The 14,698-nt window shown below is 50.2% G+C and overlaps 39 non-coding genes across 39 annotated transcripts; all 39 read right to left on the reverse strand.

Moving 5' to 3' along the window:
• Positions 1-121: 121 nt before the first annotated feature.
• On the reverse strand, positions 122-240 carry LOC117824751. Its single transcript, XR_004633680.1, has one exon. It is a non-coding gene; the product is annotated as a 5S ribosomal RNA (ribosomal RNA).
• Positions 241-306: 66 nt separating this feature from the next.
• On the reverse strand, positions 307-425 carry LOC117824762. Its single transcript, XR_004633691.1, has one exon. It is a non-coding gene; the product is annotated as a 5S ribosomal RNA (ribosomal RNA).
• A 66-nt stretch (positions 426-491) lies between these two features.
• Positions 492-610, reverse strand: LOC117824774. The gene has a single exon (XR_004633702.1). It is a non-coding gene; the product is annotated as a 5S ribosomal RNA (ribosomal RNA).
• Positions 611-676: 66 nt separating this feature from the next.
• Positions 677-795, reverse strand: LOC117824786. The gene has a single exon (XR_004633713.1). It is a non-coding gene; the product is annotated as a 5S ribosomal RNA (ribosomal RNA).
• Positions 796-861: 66 nt separating this feature from the next.
• LOC117824706 lies at positions 862-980 on the reverse strand. Its single transcript, XR_004633640.1, has one exon. It is a non-coding gene; the product is annotated as a 5S ribosomal RNA (ribosomal RNA).
• Positions 981-1,047: 67 nt separating this feature from the next.
• LOC117824719 lies at positions 1,048-1,166 on the reverse strand. Its single transcript, XR_004633652.1, has one exon. It is a non-coding gene; the product is annotated as a 5S ribosomal RNA (ribosomal RNA).
• A 67-nt stretch (positions 1,167-1,233) lies between these two features.
• LOC117824730 lies at positions 1,234-1,352 on the reverse strand. Its single transcript, XR_004633663.1, has one exon. It is a non-coding gene; the product is annotated as a 5S ribosomal RNA (ribosomal RNA).
• Positions 1,353-1,419: 67 nt separating this feature from the next.
• LOC117824700 lies at positions 1,420-1,538 on the reverse strand. Its single transcript, XR_004633634.1, has one exon. It is a non-coding gene; the product is annotated as a 5S ribosomal RNA (ribosomal RNA).
• A 66-nt stretch (positions 1,539-1,604) lies between these two features.
• On the reverse strand, positions 1,605-1,723 carry LOC117824739. The gene has a single exon (XR_004633669.1). It is a non-coding gene; the product is annotated as a 5S ribosomal RNA (ribosomal RNA).
• Positions 1,724-1,790: 67 nt separating this feature from the next.
• On the reverse strand, positions 1,791-1,909 carry LOC117824744. Its single transcript, XR_004633674.1, has one exon. It is a non-coding gene; the product is annotated as a 5S ribosomal RNA (ribosomal RNA).
• Positions 1,910-1,975: 66 nt separating this feature from the next.
• On the reverse strand, positions 1,976-2,094 carry LOC117824745. Its single transcript, XR_004633675.1, has one exon. It is a non-coding gene; the product is annotated as a 5S ribosomal RNA (ribosomal RNA).
• Positions 2,095-2,160: 66 nt separating this feature from the next.
• LOC117824746 lies at positions 2,161-2,279 on the reverse strand. Its single transcript, XR_004633676.1, has one exon. It is a non-coding gene; the product is annotated as a 5S ribosomal RNA (ribosomal RNA).
• Positions 2,280-2,345: 66 nt separating this feature from the next.
• LOC117824747 lies at positions 2,346-2,464 on the reverse strand. Its single transcript, XR_004633677.1, has one exon. It is a non-coding gene; the product is annotated as a 5S ribosomal RNA (ribosomal RNA).
• Positions 2,465-2,531: 67 nt separating this feature from the next.
• On the reverse strand, positions 2,532-2,650 carry LOC117824748. Its single transcript, XR_004633678.1, has one exon. It is a non-coding gene; the product is annotated as a 5S ribosomal RNA (ribosomal RNA).
• A 66-nt stretch (positions 2,651-2,716) lies between these two features.
• LOC117824749 lies at positions 2,717-2,835 on the reverse strand. Its single transcript, XR_004633679.1, has one exon. It is a non-coding gene; the product is annotated as a 5S ribosomal RNA (ribosomal RNA).
• A 67-nt stretch (positions 2,836-2,902) lies between these two features.
• On the reverse strand, positions 2,903-3,021 carry LOC117824752. The gene has a single exon (XR_004633681.1). It is a non-coding gene; the product is annotated as a 5S ribosomal RNA (ribosomal RNA).
• Positions 3,022-3,087: 66 nt separating this feature from the next.
• Positions 3,088-3,206, reverse strand: LOC117824753. The gene has a single exon (XR_004633682.1). It is a non-coding gene; the product is annotated as a 5S ribosomal RNA (ribosomal RNA).
• Positions 3,207-3,272: 66 nt separating this feature from the next.
• On the reverse strand, positions 3,273-3,391 carry LOC117824754. The gene has a single exon (XR_004633683.1). It is a non-coding gene; the product is annotated as a 5S ribosomal RNA (ribosomal RNA).
• A 66-nt stretch (positions 3,392-3,457) lies between these two features.
• Positions 3,458-3,576, reverse strand: LOC117824755. Its single transcript, XR_004633684.1, has one exon. It is a non-coding gene; the product is annotated as a 5S ribosomal RNA (ribosomal RNA).
• Positions 3,577-3,642: 66 nt separating this feature from the next.
• On the reverse strand, positions 3,643-3,761 carry LOC117824756. The gene has a single exon (XR_004633685.1). It is a non-coding gene; the product is annotated as a 5S ribosomal RNA (ribosomal RNA).
• Positions 3,762-3,827: 66 nt separating this feature from the next.
• LOC117824757 lies at positions 3,828-3,946 on the reverse strand. Its single transcript, XR_004633686.1, has one exon. It is a non-coding gene; the product is annotated as a 5S ribosomal RNA (ribosomal RNA).
• A 66-nt stretch (positions 3,947-4,012) lies between these two features.
• LOC117824758 lies at positions 4,013-4,131 on the reverse strand. Its single transcript, XR_004633687.1, has one exon. It is a non-coding gene; the product is annotated as a 5S ribosomal RNA (ribosomal RNA).
• Positions 4,132-4,198: 67 nt separating this feature from the next.
• On the reverse strand, positions 4,199-4,317 carry LOC117824726. Its single transcript, XR_004633659.1, has one exon. It is a non-coding gene; the product is annotated as a 5S ribosomal RNA (ribosomal RNA).
• A 66-nt stretch (positions 4,318-4,383) lies between these two features.
• Positions 4,384-4,502, reverse strand: LOC117824759. The gene has a single exon (XR_004633688.1). It is a non-coding gene; the product is annotated as a 5S ribosomal RNA (ribosomal RNA).
• A 67-nt stretch (positions 4,503-4,569) lies between these two features.
• LOC117824760 lies at positions 4,570-4,688 on the reverse strand. Its single transcript, XR_004633689.1, has one exon. It is a non-coding gene; the product is annotated as a 5S ribosomal RNA (ribosomal RNA).
• Positions 4,689-4,754: 66 nt separating this feature from the next.
• On the reverse strand, positions 4,755-4,873 carry LOC117824761. The gene has a single exon (XR_004633690.1). It is a non-coding gene; the product is annotated as a 5S ribosomal RNA (ribosomal RNA).
• Positions 4,874-4,939: 66 nt separating this feature from the next.
• LOC117824763 lies at positions 4,940-5,058 on the reverse strand. Its single transcript, XR_004633692.1, has one exon. It is a non-coding gene; the product is annotated as a 5S ribosomal RNA (ribosomal RNA).
• Positions 5,059-5,124: 66 nt separating this feature from the next.
• On the reverse strand, positions 5,125-5,243 carry LOC117824764. Its single transcript, XR_004633693.1, has one exon. It is a non-coding gene; the product is annotated as a 5S ribosomal RNA (ribosomal RNA).
• Positions 5,244-5,309: 66 nt separating this feature from the next.
• Positions 5,310-5,428, reverse strand: LOC117824765. The gene has a single exon (XR_004633694.1). It is a non-coding gene; the product is annotated as a 5S ribosomal RNA (ribosomal RNA).
• A 67-nt stretch (positions 5,429-5,495) lies between these two features.
• Positions 5,496-5,614, reverse strand: LOC117824767. The gene has a single exon (XR_004633695.1). It is a non-coding gene; the product is annotated as a 5S ribosomal RNA (ribosomal RNA).
• Positions 5,615-5,680: 66 nt separating this feature from the next.
• LOC117824768 lies at positions 5,681-5,799 on the reverse strand. Its single transcript, XR_004633696.1, has one exon. It is a non-coding gene; the product is annotated as a 5S ribosomal RNA (ribosomal RNA).
• A 67-nt stretch (positions 5,800-5,866) lies between these two features.
• Positions 5,867-5,985, reverse strand: LOC117824769. Its single transcript, XR_004633697.1, has one exon. It is a non-coding gene; the product is annotated as a 5S ribosomal RNA (ribosomal RNA).
• Positions 5,986-6,051: 66 nt separating this feature from the next.
• LOC117824770 lies at positions 6,052-6,170 on the reverse strand. The gene has a single exon (XR_004633698.1). It is a non-coding gene; the product is annotated as a 5S ribosomal RNA (ribosomal RNA).
• A 67-nt stretch (positions 6,171-6,237) lies between these two features.
• On the reverse strand, positions 6,238-6,356 carry LOC117824771. Its single transcript, XR_004633699.1, has one exon. It is a non-coding gene; the product is annotated as a 5S ribosomal RNA (ribosomal RNA).
• A 66-nt stretch (positions 6,357-6,422) lies between these two features.
• Positions 6,423-6,541, reverse strand: LOC117824772. The gene has a single exon (XR_004633700.1). It is a non-coding gene; the product is annotated as a 5S ribosomal RNA (ribosomal RNA).
• A 67-nt stretch (positions 6,542-6,608) lies between these two features.
• Positions 6,609-6,727, reverse strand: LOC117824724. The gene has a single exon (XR_004633657.1). It is a non-coding gene; the product is annotated as a 5S ribosomal RNA (ribosomal RNA).
• Positions 6,728-6,793: 66 nt separating this feature from the next.
• On the reverse strand, positions 6,794-6,912 carry LOC117824773. The gene has a single exon (XR_004633701.1). It is a non-coding gene; the product is annotated as a 5S ribosomal RNA (ribosomal RNA).
• Positions 6,913-6,979: 67 nt separating this feature from the next.
• On the reverse strand, positions 6,980-7,098 carry LOC117824775. The gene has a single exon (XR_004633703.1). It is a non-coding gene; the product is annotated as a 5S ribosomal RNA (ribosomal RNA).
• A 66-nt stretch (positions 7,099-7,164) lies between these two features.
• Positions 7,165-7,283, reverse strand: LOC117824776. The gene has a single exon (XR_004633704.1). It is a non-coding gene; the product is annotated as a 5S ribosomal RNA (ribosomal RNA).
• Positions 7,284-14,698: the final 7,415 nt, after the last annotated feature.

Raw genomic sequence — 14,698 nt, forward strand, 5'->3', positions numbered from 1 at the left:
TTAGCTTCCGAGATCGGACGAGATCGGGCGCGCTCAGGGTGGTATGGCCGTAAGCGACAGTTGCATGTGCCAAACGGCCACTTGTATGTATTTGGCAGCCTGCTGCAGGGCTGGGGCAAAAAGCTTACAGCACCTGGTATTCCCAGGCGGTCTCCCATCCAAGTACTAACCAGGCCCGACCCTGCTTAGCTTCCGAGATCGGACGAGATCGGGCGCGCTCAGGGTGGTATGGCCGTAAGCGACAGTTGCATGTGCCAAACGGCCACTTGTATGTATTTGGCAGCCTGCTGCAGGGCTGGGGCAAAAAGCTTACAGCACCTGGTATTCCCAGGCGGTCTCCCATCCAAGTACTAACCAGGCCCGACCCTGCTTAGCTTCCGAGATCGGACGAGATCGGGCGCGCTCAGGGTGGTATGGCCGTAAGCGACAGTTGCATGTGCCAAACGGCCACTTGTATGTATTTGGCAGCCTGCTGCAGGGCTGGGGCAAAAAGCTTACAGCACCTGGTATTCCCAGGCGGTCTCCCATCCAAGTACTAACCAGGCCCGACCCTGCTTAGCTTCCGAGATCGGACGAGATCGGGCGCGCTCAGGGTGGTATGGCCGTAAGCGACAGTTGCATGTGCCAAACGGCCACTTGTATGTATTTGGCAGCCTGCTGCAGGGCTGGGGCAAAAAGCTTACAGCACCTGGTATTCCCAGGCGGTCTCCCATCCAAGTACTAACCAGGCCCGACCCTGCTTAGCTTCCGAGATCGGACGAGATCGGGCGCGCTCAGGGTGGTATGGCCGTAAGCGACAGTTGCATGTGCCAAACGGCCACTTGTATGTATTTGGCAGCCTGCTGCAGGGCTGGGGCAAAAAGCTTACAGCACCTGGTATTCCCAGGCGGTCTCCCATCCAAGTACTAACCAGGCCCGACCCTGCTTAGCTTCCGAGATCGGACGAGATCGGGCGCGCTCAGGGTGGTATGGCCGTAAGCGACAGTTGCATGTGCCAAACGGCCACTTGTATGTATTTGGCAGCCTGCTGCAGGGCTGGGGCCAAAAAGCTTACAGCACCTGGTATTCCCAGGCGGTCTCCCATCCAAGTACTAACCAGGCCCGACCCTGCTTAGCTTCCGAGATCGGACGAGATCGGGCGCGCTCAGGGTGGTATGGCCGTAAGCGACAGTTGCATGTGCCAAACGGCCACTTGTATGTATTTGGCAGCCTGCTGCAGGGCTGGGGCAAAAAAGCTTACAGCACCTGGTATTCCCAGGCGGTCTCCCATCCAAGTACTAACCAGGCCCGACCCTGCTTAGCTTCCGAGATCGGACGAGATCGGGCGCGCTCAGGGTGGTATGGCCGTAAGCGACAGTTGCATGTGCCAAACGGCCACTTGTATGTATTTGGCAGCCTGCTGCAGGGCTGGGGCAAAAAGGCTTACAGCACCTGGTATTCCCAGGCGGTCTCCCATCCAAGTACTAACCAGGCCCGACCCTGCTTAGCTTCCGAGATCGGACGAGATCGGGCGCGCTCAGGGTGGTATGGCCGTAAGCGACAGTTGCATGTGCCAAACGGCCACTTGTATGTATTTGGCAGCCTGGTGCTGGGCTGGGGCAAAAAGCTTACAGCACCTGGTATTCCCAGGCGGTCTCCCATCCAAGTACTAACCAGGCCCGACCCTGCTTAGCTTCCGAGATCGGACGAGATCGGGCGCGCTCAGGGTGGTATGGCCGTAAGCGACAGTTGCATGTGCCAAACGGCCACTTGTATGTATTTGGCAGCCTGCTGCAGGGCTGGGGCAAAAAAGCTTACAGCACCTGGTATTCCCAGGCGGTCTCCCATCCAAGTACTAACCAGGCCCGACCCTGCTTAGCTTCCGAGATCGGACGAGATCGGGCGCGCTCAGGGTGGTATGGCCGTAAGCGACAGTTGCATGTGCCAAACGGCCACTTGTATGTATTTGGCAGCCTGCTGCAGGGCTGGGGCAAAAAGCTTACAGCACCTGGTATTCCCAGGCGGTCTCCCATCCAAGTACTAACCAGGCCCGACCCTGCTTAGCTTCCGAGATCGGACGAGATCGGGCGCGCTCAGGGTGGTATGGCCGTAAGCGACAGTTGCATGTGCCAAACGGCCACTTGTATGTATTTGGCAGCCTGCTGCAGGGCTGGGGCAAAAAGCTTACAGCACCTGGTATTCCCAGGCGGTCTCCCATCCAAGTACTAACCAGGCCCGACCCTGCTTAGCTTCCGAGATCGGACGAGATCGGGCGCGCTCAGGGTGGTATGGCCGTAAGCGACAGTTGCATGTGCCAAACGGCCACTTGTATGTATTTGGCAGCCTGCTGCTGGGCTGGGGCAAAAAGCTTACAGCACCTGGTATTCCCAGGCGGTCTCCCATCCAAGTACTAACCAGGCCCGACCCTGCTTAGCTTCCGAGATCGGACGAGATCGGGCGCGCTCAGGGTGGTATGGCCGTAAGCGACAGTTGCATGTGCCAAACGGCCACTTGTATGTATTTGGCAGCCTGCTGCAGGGCTGGGGCAAAAAAGCTTACAGCACCTGGTATTCCCAGGCGGTCTCCCATCCAAGTACTAACCAGGCCCGACCCTGCTTAGCTTCCGAGATCGGACGAGATCGGGCGCGCTCAGGGTGGTATGGCCGTAAGCGACAGTTGCATGTGCCAAACGGCCACTTGTATGTATTTGGCAGCCTGCTGCAGGGCTGGGGCAAAAAGCTTACAGCACCTGGTATTCCCAGGCGGTCTCCCATCCAAGTACTAACCAGGCCCGACCCTGCTTAGCTTCCGAGATCGGACGAGATCGGGCGCGCTCAGGGTGGTATGGCCGTAAGCGACAGTTGCATGTGCCAAACGGCCACTTGTATGTATTTGGCAGCCTGCTGCAGGGCTGGGGCAAAAAAGCTTACAGCACCTGGTATTCCCAGGCGGTCTCCCATCCAAGTACTAACCAGGCCCGACCCTGCTTAGCTTCCGAGATCGGACGAGATCGGGCGCGCTCAGGGTGGTATGGCCGTAAGCGACAGTTGCATGTGCCAAACGGCCACTTGTATGTATTTGGCAGCCTGCTGCAGGGCTGGGGCAAAAAGCTTACAGCACCTGGTATTCCCAGGCGGTCTCCCATCCAAGTACTAACCAGGCCCGACCCTGCTTAGCTTCCGAGATCGGACGAGATCGGGCGCGCTCAGGGTGGTATGGCCGTAAGCGACAGTTGCATGTGCCAAACGGCCACTTGTATGTATTTGGCAGCCTGCTGCTGGGCTGGGGCAAAAAGCTTACAGCACCTGGTATTCCCAGGCGGTCTCCCATCCAAGTACTAACCAGGCCCGACCCTGCTTAGCTTCCGAGATCGGACGAGATCGGGCGCGCTCAGGGTGGTATGGCCGTAAGCGACAGTTGCATGTGCCAAACGGCCACTTGTATGTATTTGGCAGCCTGCTGCAGGGCTGGGGCAAAAAGCTTACAGCACCTGGTATTCCCAGGCGGTCTCCCATCCAAGTACTAACCAGGCCCGACCCTGCTTAGCTTCCGAGATCGGACGAGATCGGGCGCGCTCAGGGTGGTATGGCCGTAAGCGACAGTTGCATGTGCCAAACGGCCACTTGTATGTATTTGGCAGCCTGCTGCAGGGCTGGGGCAAAAAGCTTACAGCACCTGGTATTCCCAGGCGGTCTCCCATCCAAGTACTAACCAGGCCCGACCCTGCTTAGCTTCCGAGATCGGACGAGATCGGGCGCGCTCAGGGTGGTATGGCCGTAAGCGACAGTTGCATGTGCCAAACGGCCACTTGTATGTATTTGGCAGCCTGCTGCAGGGCTGGGGCAAAAAGCTTACAGCACCTGGTATTCCCAGGCGGTCTCCCATCCAAGTACTAACCAGGCCCGACCCTGCTTAGCTTCCGAGATCGGACGAGATCGGGCGCGCTCAGGGTGGTATGGCCGTAAGCGACAGTTGCATGTGCCAAACGGCCACTTGTATGTATTTGGCAGCCTGCTGCAGGGCTGGGGCAAAAAGCTTACAGCACCTGGTATTCCCAGGCGGTCTCCCATCCAAGTACTAACCAGGCCCGACCCTGCTTAGCTTCCGAGATCGGACGAGATCGGGCGCGCTCAGGGTGGTATGGCCGTAAGCGACAGTTGCATGTGCCAAACGGCCACTTGTATGTATTTGGCAGCCTGCTGCAGGGCTGGGGCAAAAAAGCTTACAGCACCTGGTATTCCCAGGCGGTCTCCCATCCAAGTACTAACCAGGCCCGACCCTGCTTAGCTTCCGAGATCGGTCGAGATCGGGCGCGCTCAGGGTGGTATGGCCGTAAGCGACAGTTGCATGTGCCAAACGGCCACTTGTATGTATTTGGCAGCCTGCTGCTGGGCTGGGGCAAAAAGCTTACAGCACCTGGTATTCCCAGGCGGTCTCCCATCCAAGTACTAACCAGGCCCGACCCTGCTTAGCTTCCGAGATCGGACGAGATCGGGCGCGCTCAGGGTGGTATGGCCGTAAGCGACAGTTGCATGTGCCAAACGGCCACTTGTATGTATTTGGCAGCCTGCTGCAGGGCTGGGGCAAAAAAGCTTACAGCACCTGGTATTCCCAGGCGGTCTCCCATCCAAGTACTAACCAGGCCCGACCCTGCTTAGCTTCCGAGATCGGACGAGATCGGGCGCGCTCAGGGTGGTATGGCCGTAAGCGACAGTTGCATGTGCCAAACGGCCACTTGTATGTATTTGGCAGCCTGCTGCAGGGCTGGGGCAAAAAGCTTACAGCACCTGGTATTCCCAGGCGGTCTCCCATCCAAGTACTAACCAGGCCCGACCCTGCTTAGCTTCCGAGATCGGACGAGATCGGGCGCGCTCAGGGTGGTATGGCCGTAAGCGACAGTTGCATGTGCCAAACGGCCACTTGTATGTATTTGGCAGCCTGCTGCTGGGCTGGGGCAAAAAGCTTACAGCACCTGGTATTCCCAGGCGGTCTCCCATCCAAGTACTAACCAGGCCCGACCCTGCTTAGCTTCCGAGATCGGACGAGATCGGGCGCGCTCAGGGTGGTATGGCCGTAAGCGACAGTTGCATGTGCCAAACGGCCACTTGTATGTATTTGGCAGCCTGCTGCAGGGCTGGGGCAAAAAGCTTACAGCACCTGGTATTCCCAGGCGGTCTCCCATCCAAGTACTAACCAGGCCCGACCCTGCTTAGCTTCCGAGATCGGACGAGATCGGGCGCGCTCAGGGTGGTATGGCCGTAAGCGACAGTTGCATGTGCCAAACGGCCACTTGTATGTATTTGGCAGCCTGCTGCAGGGCTGGGGCAAAAAGCTTACAGCACCTGGTATTCCCAGGCGGTCTCCCATCCAAGTACTAACCAGGCCCGACCCTGCTTAGCTTCCGAGATCGGACGAGATCGGGCGCGCTCAGGGTGGTATGGCCGTAAGCGACAGTTGCATGTGCCAAACGGCCACTTGTATGTATTTGGCAGCCTGCTGCAGGGCTGGGGCAAAAAAGCTTACAGCACCTGGTATTCCCAGGCGGTCTCCCATCCAAGTACTAACCAGGCCCGACCCTGCTTAGCTTCCGAGATCGGACGAGATCGGGCGCGCTCAGGGTGGTATGGCCGTAAGCGACAGTTGCATGTGCCAAACGGCCACTTGTATGTATTTGGCAGCCTGCTGCAGGGCTGGGGCAAAAAGCTTACAGCACCTGGTATTCCCAGGCGGTCTCCCATCCAAGTACTAACCAGGCCCGACCCTGCTTAGCTTCCGAGATCGGACGAGATCGGGCGCGCTCAGGGTGGTATGGCCGTAAGCGACAGTTGCATGTGCCAAACGGCCACTTGTATGTATTTGGCAGCCTGCTGCAGGGCTGGGGCAAAAAAGCTTACAGCACCTGGTATTCCCAGGCGGTCTCCCATCCAAGTACTAACCAGGCCCGACCCTGCTTAGCTTCCGAGATCGGACGAGATCGGGCGCGCTCAGGGTGGTATGGCCGTAAGCGACAGTTGCATGTGCCAAACGGCCACTTGTATGTATTTGGCAGCCTGCTGCAGGGCTGGGGCAAAAAGCTTACAGCACCTGGTATTCCCAGGCGGTCTCCCATCCAAGTACTAACCAGGCCCGACCCTGCTTAGCTTCCGAGATCGGACGAGATCGGGCGCGCTCAGGGTGGTATGGCCGTAAGCGACAGTTGCATGTGCCAAACGGCCACTTGTATGTATTTGGCAGCCTGCTGCAGGGCTGGGGCAAAAAAGCTTACAGCACCTGGTATTCCCAGGCGGTCTCCCATCCAAGTACTAACCAGGCCCGACCCTGCTTAGCTTCCGAGATCGGACGAGATCGGGCGCGCTCAGGGTGGTATGGCCGTAAGCGACAGTTGCATGTGCCAAACGGCCACTTGTATGTATTTGGCAGCCTGCTGCAGGGCTGGGGCAAAAAGCTTACAGCACCTGGTATTCCCAGGCGGTCTCCCATCCAAGTACTAACCAGGCCCGACCCTGCTTAGCTTCCGAGATCGGACGAGATCGGGCGCGCTCAGGGTGGTATGGCCGTAAGCGACAGTTGCATGTGCCAAACGGCCACTTGTATGTATTTGGCAGCCTGCTGCAGGGCTGGGGCAAAAAAGCTTACAGCACCTGGTATTCCCAGGCGGTCTCCCATCCAAGTACTAACCAGGCCCGACCCTGCTTAGCTACCGAGATCGGACGAGATCGGGCGCGCTCAGGGTGGTATGGCCGTAAGCGACAGTTGCGTGTGCCAAACGGCCACTTGTATGTATTTGGCAGCCTGCTGCAGGGCTGGGGCAAAAAGCTTACAGCACCTGGTATTCCCAGGCGGTCTCCCATCCAAGTACTAACCAGGCCCGACCCTGCTTAGCTTCCGAGATCGGACGAGATCGGGCGCGCTCAGGGTGGTATGGCCGTAAGCGACAGTTGCATGTGCCAAACGGCCACTTGTATGTATTTGGCAGCCTGCTGCAGGGCTGGGGCAAAAAAGCTTACAGCACCTGGTATTCCCAGGCGGTCTCCCATCCAAGTACTAACCAGGCCCGACCCTGCTTAGCTTCCGAGATCGGACGAGATCGGGCGCGCTCAGGGTGGTATGGCCGTAAGCGACAGTTGCATGTGCCAAACGGCCACTTGTATGTATTTGGCAGCCTGCTGCAGGGCTGGGGAAAAAAGCTTACAGCACCTGGTATTCCCAGGCGGTCTCCCATCCAAGTACTAACCAGGCCCGACCCTGCTTAGCTTCCGAGATCGGACGAGATCGGGCGCGCTCAGGGTGGTATGGCCGTAAGCGACAGTTGCATGTGCCAAACGGCCACTTGTATGTATTTGGCAGCCTGCTGCAGGGCTGGGGCAAAAAAGCTTACAGCACCTGGTATTCCCAGGCGGTCTCCCATCCAAGTACTAACCAGGCCCGACCCTGCTTAGCTTCCGAGATCGGACGAGATCGGGCTGTGGTGGAAATCTGGAAATGATAGACTCAAACAACAACGGTTTGTCTTTGTGAGCTTTATTCCGGCCTTCAGTAAGCTTTGCAAAGCGGTCAGATGGCAGAGTGATCTAACAACCGAGACAAGGTCTGCTCAACTGACCCAGAGTGAAGATACAACACGTTACTTATCCTCTTCAGAGAATAGTATTAACACATCATTAAGCATCTTCAAAGAACTGTAAGACAAACAAGAGAGTTTCTTATCACCTCTTGCTTCCTGGTCACCTTCCTGACTTCTCACCTTATGGTCTGCTCCTCAGCCATGGGAACAGATAACAATATGCAAATCACAGGAGGTTTGGTATGTGTGAATGTTTCTAGCTTCTGATCAAAGCAAGAACAACATACTATCATGTCTGTATTTTTCCCACCACAATTCCCCCCTTTTTGTCCTTTTACAGACAACAGGAAATAGAAAAATACATCATGAAAAATAAAACACAATACCTATACCTAAAACATCAAAAACTATTTTGTAGTATATATAAAAAACCCTAGAGAGAAAATACATCAGAGACATTAATTCAAAAGATTTCAAAACATCTCGTCATAAACTTCAGGTCAAAACAATCAATAACAGATTCCAATAATACATTTAAACATTTTCTTCATCTGAAACATTTGGATCTCCAGGTGGAATCCAACCTGTAATAGGATACAGATCTGGTATGTCATCTGTTTCTGTACAATTTAAAAGCGGATCATACTCTGTGAGCTGCATCATTTGGTGAGAGACGGATTTTTCTATAGTACGTACAACTAACCCACGAACACAAGGAATAAGACAGCAACCTATCAATACAAAAGATGCAAATACAACAATAATGGCAGTCAACACTGAAACTATGACAGATTTCCATTTGCCGAACATCTGATCAAACCAGTCCACTATCCAGACATCAGTTACTGCATTATTCTTCATTTCGTCTGCCAGGATTTCCAACCTATTCAACGCCTTTGAAAAGGTTCCTTTAGGGGCAGTGTTGTTAGGGATGAAAGTACAACAACTATCTCCAAACATATGACACACCCCTCCTTGGTGAGCCAGGAGCATATCCAAAGCCATGCGGTTTTGCCATGCCATCTGCGTAGTAGCATGGACCTGCTCCCCTAAGGCTTTGAATGCATCCCTGGTGTTGTTTGCCAGTCGCTGTTGATTGTAGTACAGATAATTGATCCACTCAGTATTTTTGTTAGTTTCAATCATAGATCCAAAGAAAGGAATCAAAGAAGTGAAACCTGCAGCAACTGAGTTTCTTGCTTTAAACTCATTCGGGATTCCTCTGGGGATCCCTATTGAATCTATGTAAACATTTGGATCAAAACCTAGAATCTCATCATTTATAGATCTCTTTGTACGTTTAGAAGTAAATGCTACCTCTAATAAGGCCTCCTGTTTAACTAAAAACATCTGTTGTGCAAGCATTACATGTGCACAGAGACCAGTCCAGTCATAAGGAAGAACTGAACGGAGTTTGTTGTCACCACAAAGCCAAAACACATCTGGTACTGGAAGTGTCTGCACTTTCAGCCACATAAAATGTGCTAACTGTTGATTCTCTGCTAGTGTAAGTGGTCTTAAGGGGTAGATGATATTAATATTGACTATATAACTACAAAGTCCTGTCCAATTACCCACAAAGGTTTTACCTTTAGGGCGATGATAACAAACAATTCGGGTGTTTTCCAAAATGGGTGGTGGGCTTTCAGGAAAAGGCAGCTTGCCCACCTCAGGTTCCATCTTACAGTTGTTCCATACCGATGTATAATTCTCTACACCTCTAGCCAACAAACAATCTTTTCGACACAAGGTTGTTGAATTTGAAATACAATCCTCTGTTTCAAAGGGAATACCTACAGTGTATAAGGTAGGTCGTGCGGGGGAACAAGCGTAACATGAAACATTTAAGGGAAAAACCTGTCTGGCGCTGAAATTCAGCCATGAAGTCCATAAATTAAACTTTTTCAGATATGGAATTTCTCTCTGTTTTCTAGACAGGTTTTGAATGCCAGAGATAACTTGTAGATTGCTATTAGTGAAATTTTGCAACTGTTGTAGCTGGAAAATGACAAATGGAATCATGATTACAGATGCCAACAGCAGAGTTGCATACAAGCCTCCCCTCTGGCTCCACCCATGTCCTCTGAACAGGCGCCATGGTCTGCGTGATGGTGGCATCCTACTGGACTAGTTCCTAACTCCGCTACCAGCTCTCCACTCTTTCTCTGTTTGTTGAGGTTTACCCCTCTCAAAGGGCAGGCATTTCACGCTTACGCGGGAAGGCCCTCGTACGCCCTAATCCTGAGGCTTCACCCAGATAAGGAGCTTTGATTTGGCTACTGAGCAGGACACTAACCAGAGGTGCGTGTAGAACCGCTCCCTCGCTGGTGACACTAACCACTGTTAGCACGCCACGTTTGTTGTGGATGGTTCTGGAACCCTCTTACAGTGGCTTGCGTGCACCCACGTTGCCCTCTCTGCGACCTTCACCGCTGTGTATGTCGTGAGGAGCACCTGGAACGGTCCGTTCCACCTGTTTGCCTTCCAGTGTTTCCTTCTGAAATCCTTGATCACCACCCAGTCACCGGGTTGCAGATTATGAAGAGGATGCTGTGCCGGTTGTGGAAGAGCGTCCTTAACCTGCTTATGGATGTCAGATAACACAGAAGAGAGTTTTGCACAGTAACTTAACATTTCATCCTCACAGAGGCTAGTTGAGGGAAGCTGTTTTTGTACTGGGCCAATACCTGTATTTGGCGGTCTACCAAATAAAATTTCAAAGGGACTTAAGCCTAGTTTGGATCTTACTCTAGCTCTCATCTGCATGAGAACTAAAGGAAGTGCTTTTGTCCAAGGAAGACCTGTGTCTTCACAGCACTTAGCAAGCTTGTTTTTTAAGATACCATTCAAGCGTTCAACAGCACCCCCGCTAGCGGTATGATACGAACAATGGCGCTTTAGATCAAACCTTAAATACTGGCTGAGTTGTTTAAGGGCTGCATTCACAAATGGTGTACCATTATCACTACCGATTCTGTTTGGAATGCCCCATCTTGGAATAATTTCAGAGATTAAGGCTTTGGCCACAGCTTGTGCATCTTGTTTGCTTGTAGGAAAGACTTCAATCCATCGAGAAAACATATCAACCATGACCAGACAGTACTTCTTTCCTCCACTCGGGGAAAGTTCAATGAAATCCATCTGTAAGTGTTCAAAAGGTCTGGTTGGAGGAGGATGAGCTGCTTGTTCTACTTGAAGGCCTCTACCTACATTTTTTGTGGAACAGATTACACATCGTTTACAAAAATTTTGTGAATAAATTGAAAACCCTTTTGCATGCCAATGTTGTTCTATAGTAGCCACCATCCCCCCTTTTGACACATGATCCTTCCCATGTGTCAACTTTGCATAAAATGGAAAAAAATGAGCAGGTAAACATGGTTTGTCATTGGGGCCGTACCATACCCCTTGTCTAAAAATGCAACCTGATCTTTTCCATGCCTGTTTTTCCGCTGGCTTGGCCTGCATCTGAAGCTCCCCTAAATCTGCTGCCGGTGTGTGTATATCAGAGTCATGCAAGAAAACAGGAGCGATAACAGGCTGTGTAGCAGCGGCCTTGGCGTCTGCATCCGCCCTAGCGTTACCAAGAGAAACAGGATCAGTACTGTTAGTGTGAGCATCACATTTACAGACGGCTATCTGTTTTGGTAGGAGAATAGCATCAAGCAAGTCCGAGACAAGTGTATGATGAGCAATGGGCTTCCCTGTGGATGTCAAAAACTTTCTGTGTTTCCATAAAGTGCCAAAGTCATGAACGACACCAAATGCATATCTGCTATCTGTGTATATGGTCACAGACTTGCCCTTTGCCAATTTACAGGCTTCAATGAGAGCTTTCAACTCAGCAGCTTGAGCTGATAAATTAGACGGTAACGATGCAGACATGAGTGTGTCAAAAGAAGTTACCACAGCAAAACCAACTTGATTTTTGCCTGTCTCAGGATTGCGAGAAGCTGATCCATCCACAAAAAGGACCAAATCAGGATTGTCCAAAGGTGTTTCCTGTAAATCACATCTAGGAGAACATACTTCAGTAATTGCAGCGACACAGTTATGCTGGTCACCATCATCCTCAGTGGGCAACAAAGTAGCAGGGTTAAGCACAGTACAGCGTTTAACTGTTATGTTAGGCATGTCTAATAACACAGTGTGATATCTAAGCCAACGTGCTGCAGAAAGGTGTGCTGTTTTCTGCTCAAGCAAAATTAGTGAAACTGCATGCGGAACCAAAAGTGTTAGCTCTGAGTAACCTACAATGTCTCTTGAGGCCATAACAGCCTTTTCTGCTGCAGCTACAGCTCTGAGACATATGGGTAATCCTGCTGCCACAGGATCTAACTTTGCAGAAAAATAAGCTACTGGTCTTTGTCGACCTCCATGTTCCTGTAGGAGCACTGATGTCATACAGCCCCCTTTCCCGTCAACAGTCTGTGTAAAAGGTCTGTTAGGATCAGGAAGTCCTAAAGTCGGTGTAGTCTGTAAAGCTAGCTTCAAGTCCATGAATGCTTGGTCAGCTTCATTCGTCCATGTCACTTTGCTGTGCGCAGTCAGGTTCTTACCATGAGCAATTGCACTCAAAGGAGCCTCCAAAACTGAATAGTTTGGTAGAAATGATCTGCAATATGAACACATTCCTAAGAATGACATCACTTGTTTTTTAGTAACAGGTTTTGGAATATTTTGGATAGCAGTAACTCTTTTGGGTGAGAGGGATTTGCCCTCTGCTGTGATCACATGACCCAGAAATGTAACCTGTTGTTGAACAAACTGCATTTTTGCTAAGTTAGCTTTGTGACCCTCAGCTGCTAAATGTTTAAGCAGATGCAATGTGTCTTTCTCACATTGTTCTTTTGTAGGCGAACAGACCATTAGGTCATCAACATATTGTAGAAGTGCACTTCCCTTTCTTAATGTTAATGAACTCAAACTGTCTTTTAAAGCCTGATTAAAAATTGTGGGACTAGAACTTAAACCTTGACAAAGTCGTGTAAAAGTATAACTCTTCCCTTTAAATGAAAAAGCAAACCAGAACTGACTGTCTTTGTGTACAGGAACACTGAAAAAGGCGTTGGCTAAATCAACCACTGAAAACCATTTGCTATCTGGTGGGACCTGTGACATAATGGTATAAGGGTTTGGAACATCCGGTGCCCTCTGATAGACTGCTTCATTTACTGCTTGCAAGTCCTGCACAAATCTCCATTCTTCAGGTTGACCTTCGTCTCTAATTTTCCTTACAGGAAAAATTGGTGTTCTTACTGAAGAGTTTTCACATGGAACAATTACTCCTGCCTTTAATAATGATTCAAAGACTGGAGTAATACCATCAATAGCTTCTTGTTTCAGTGGATATTGTTGTTGGCATGGCCTGTAATCAGACTTTGGAGTAACTGTAACAGGTACCATACCTTTTATCAAGCCTACATCATGTTTACCCTGAGCCCAAAGACCGTCAGGAACTGTTTGTAACACTGGATGTTGTGTGAGCATATCTACTGGTGTGTGTGAAAGAAATGGAAAACAACTATGTGTGTGTGTTTCATCATCAGGTACCAAAGTAACTGTTCTTTCAGCATGAACAATACAACAAAGCTTTCGTCTATAAACTTTCATGTCAGAGTTATATTGAACATCAGGATCTGAAGTTGGTTTCCAATCAGTTCTGTACACACATTTTTCAACCCATGGACCAAGGTCCTGCCAGTGATCATGCTTGTGTTTTGCAAGAGAGACATGAGGCCATGAACCAGGAACATCAAACAAAAAGTTAGGATCATAACATTCATATTGTTTATGAAAAGCCAAATCCGAAATTGTTTCAAATTTAGATTTAAACGCTGCAGTTTTAGGTTTAGCAACAGAGACTGCACAACGATGTTGTGTCCAAAAGATGTGTTGCAGTGTCATTTGTTCTATCTGTTTTCTGATTTTCTTTAAACCATTGTTTTTCATACTCTTCATCCTTTCCTTCATGAACATGAGCAGTACAATGTAAATCTTCTTCCTGCATGTAGTCTGTATCTGTTTGGTTTGTGACCTTATGTGCTGTTTGCATGAGTGTGTGATTTACTGAGGTGACTGCAGAAGGAACAAGTTTCCATTCATAAACATACAACAGAGCTTGTGGGCTGTACTTCACAAAGACGTGTGAAGTAGGAGCAATAAGATCAGAGAGCCTCCTTATCTTAACACCCTCTGGTGTGGAAACTAAACAAATGCCCAAAGCACACATCACATCTCTACCCATAAGATTTATGGGACAACAATCTGATAGCAAAAAGGCATGTTTGAAATGTCCCCTACAATCATCCTGACAACTTAAAGGATAAGTAAAACATTCTTTAACTGTTTGACCTGTTGCGCCTATTGAATGTACATAGTTACCACTCATTTTTGGCTTTGGAGAAAGGTTAGATGTTTTAATCACAGAATGTGTAGCTCCTGAATCAACCAAAAACTTAAGTTCCTGTCCCTGAATAGTGAGAACTATTGTTGGCAAATTAAGATACGCTTCGTCGTCATATTTTACATATGTGCCTGTCAGTGGAGTTGTATCAATCAATAGTTCACCTTCTAAGTGTGTGATAGCATTCAAAAGTTTGTCAAAATCAGTCAAAGTGTTTTTGTGTGTGTGTGAGGTACTTTCACCATTCTGTTGGGTAGGATGAGTCTCCTCTGGCTCCAGTGTGGGTGCTGCAGTCTTCCCCTCCTCCTCCCCAGGCGCCTGTAGCTGTCAATCATACTGAGCCTCCAGCTGTGGACACTGACGTGACCAATGTCCTTTTTCTCCACAAATGAAACATGCTTCTGGGTCTCTGAAGCGACGGTTCAGGCCCCCTCTACCACCTCTGCGTACGCCCCTGCCACGACCGCGTCCTCTGCCTCCTCTGCCTCCTCTGAATGTAGACTGAAACATTGTGAGTGTAGCAAGATGGAGTTGTTCAGCTTGTTTTGCAGATTTTCTTTTTGCTGATCATTGAGGAGTTTTTCAGCATGGACAGCATATTGTTCAATCTCATGAAGTTTACCAGTTTCCCATGTAATACAGGAGCGTTTGATCTGGTCAGCAATAGCTGGAATCATGCCTTGCAGAAAACTGTTACGAAGATGAGCCTCCCATGGTGTTATTGGATCTGCACGAACATCCTGTCCTCC

This window comes from Notolabrus celidotus, chromosome 13 (assembly GCF_009762535.1).
Source record: "Notolabrus celidotus isolate fNotCel1 chromosome 13, fNotCel1.pri, whole genome shotgun sequence".
NCBI classification, from domain to species: domain Eukaryota; kingdom Metazoa; phylum Chordata; class Actinopteri; order Labriformes; family Labridae; genus Notolabrus; species Notolabrus celidotus.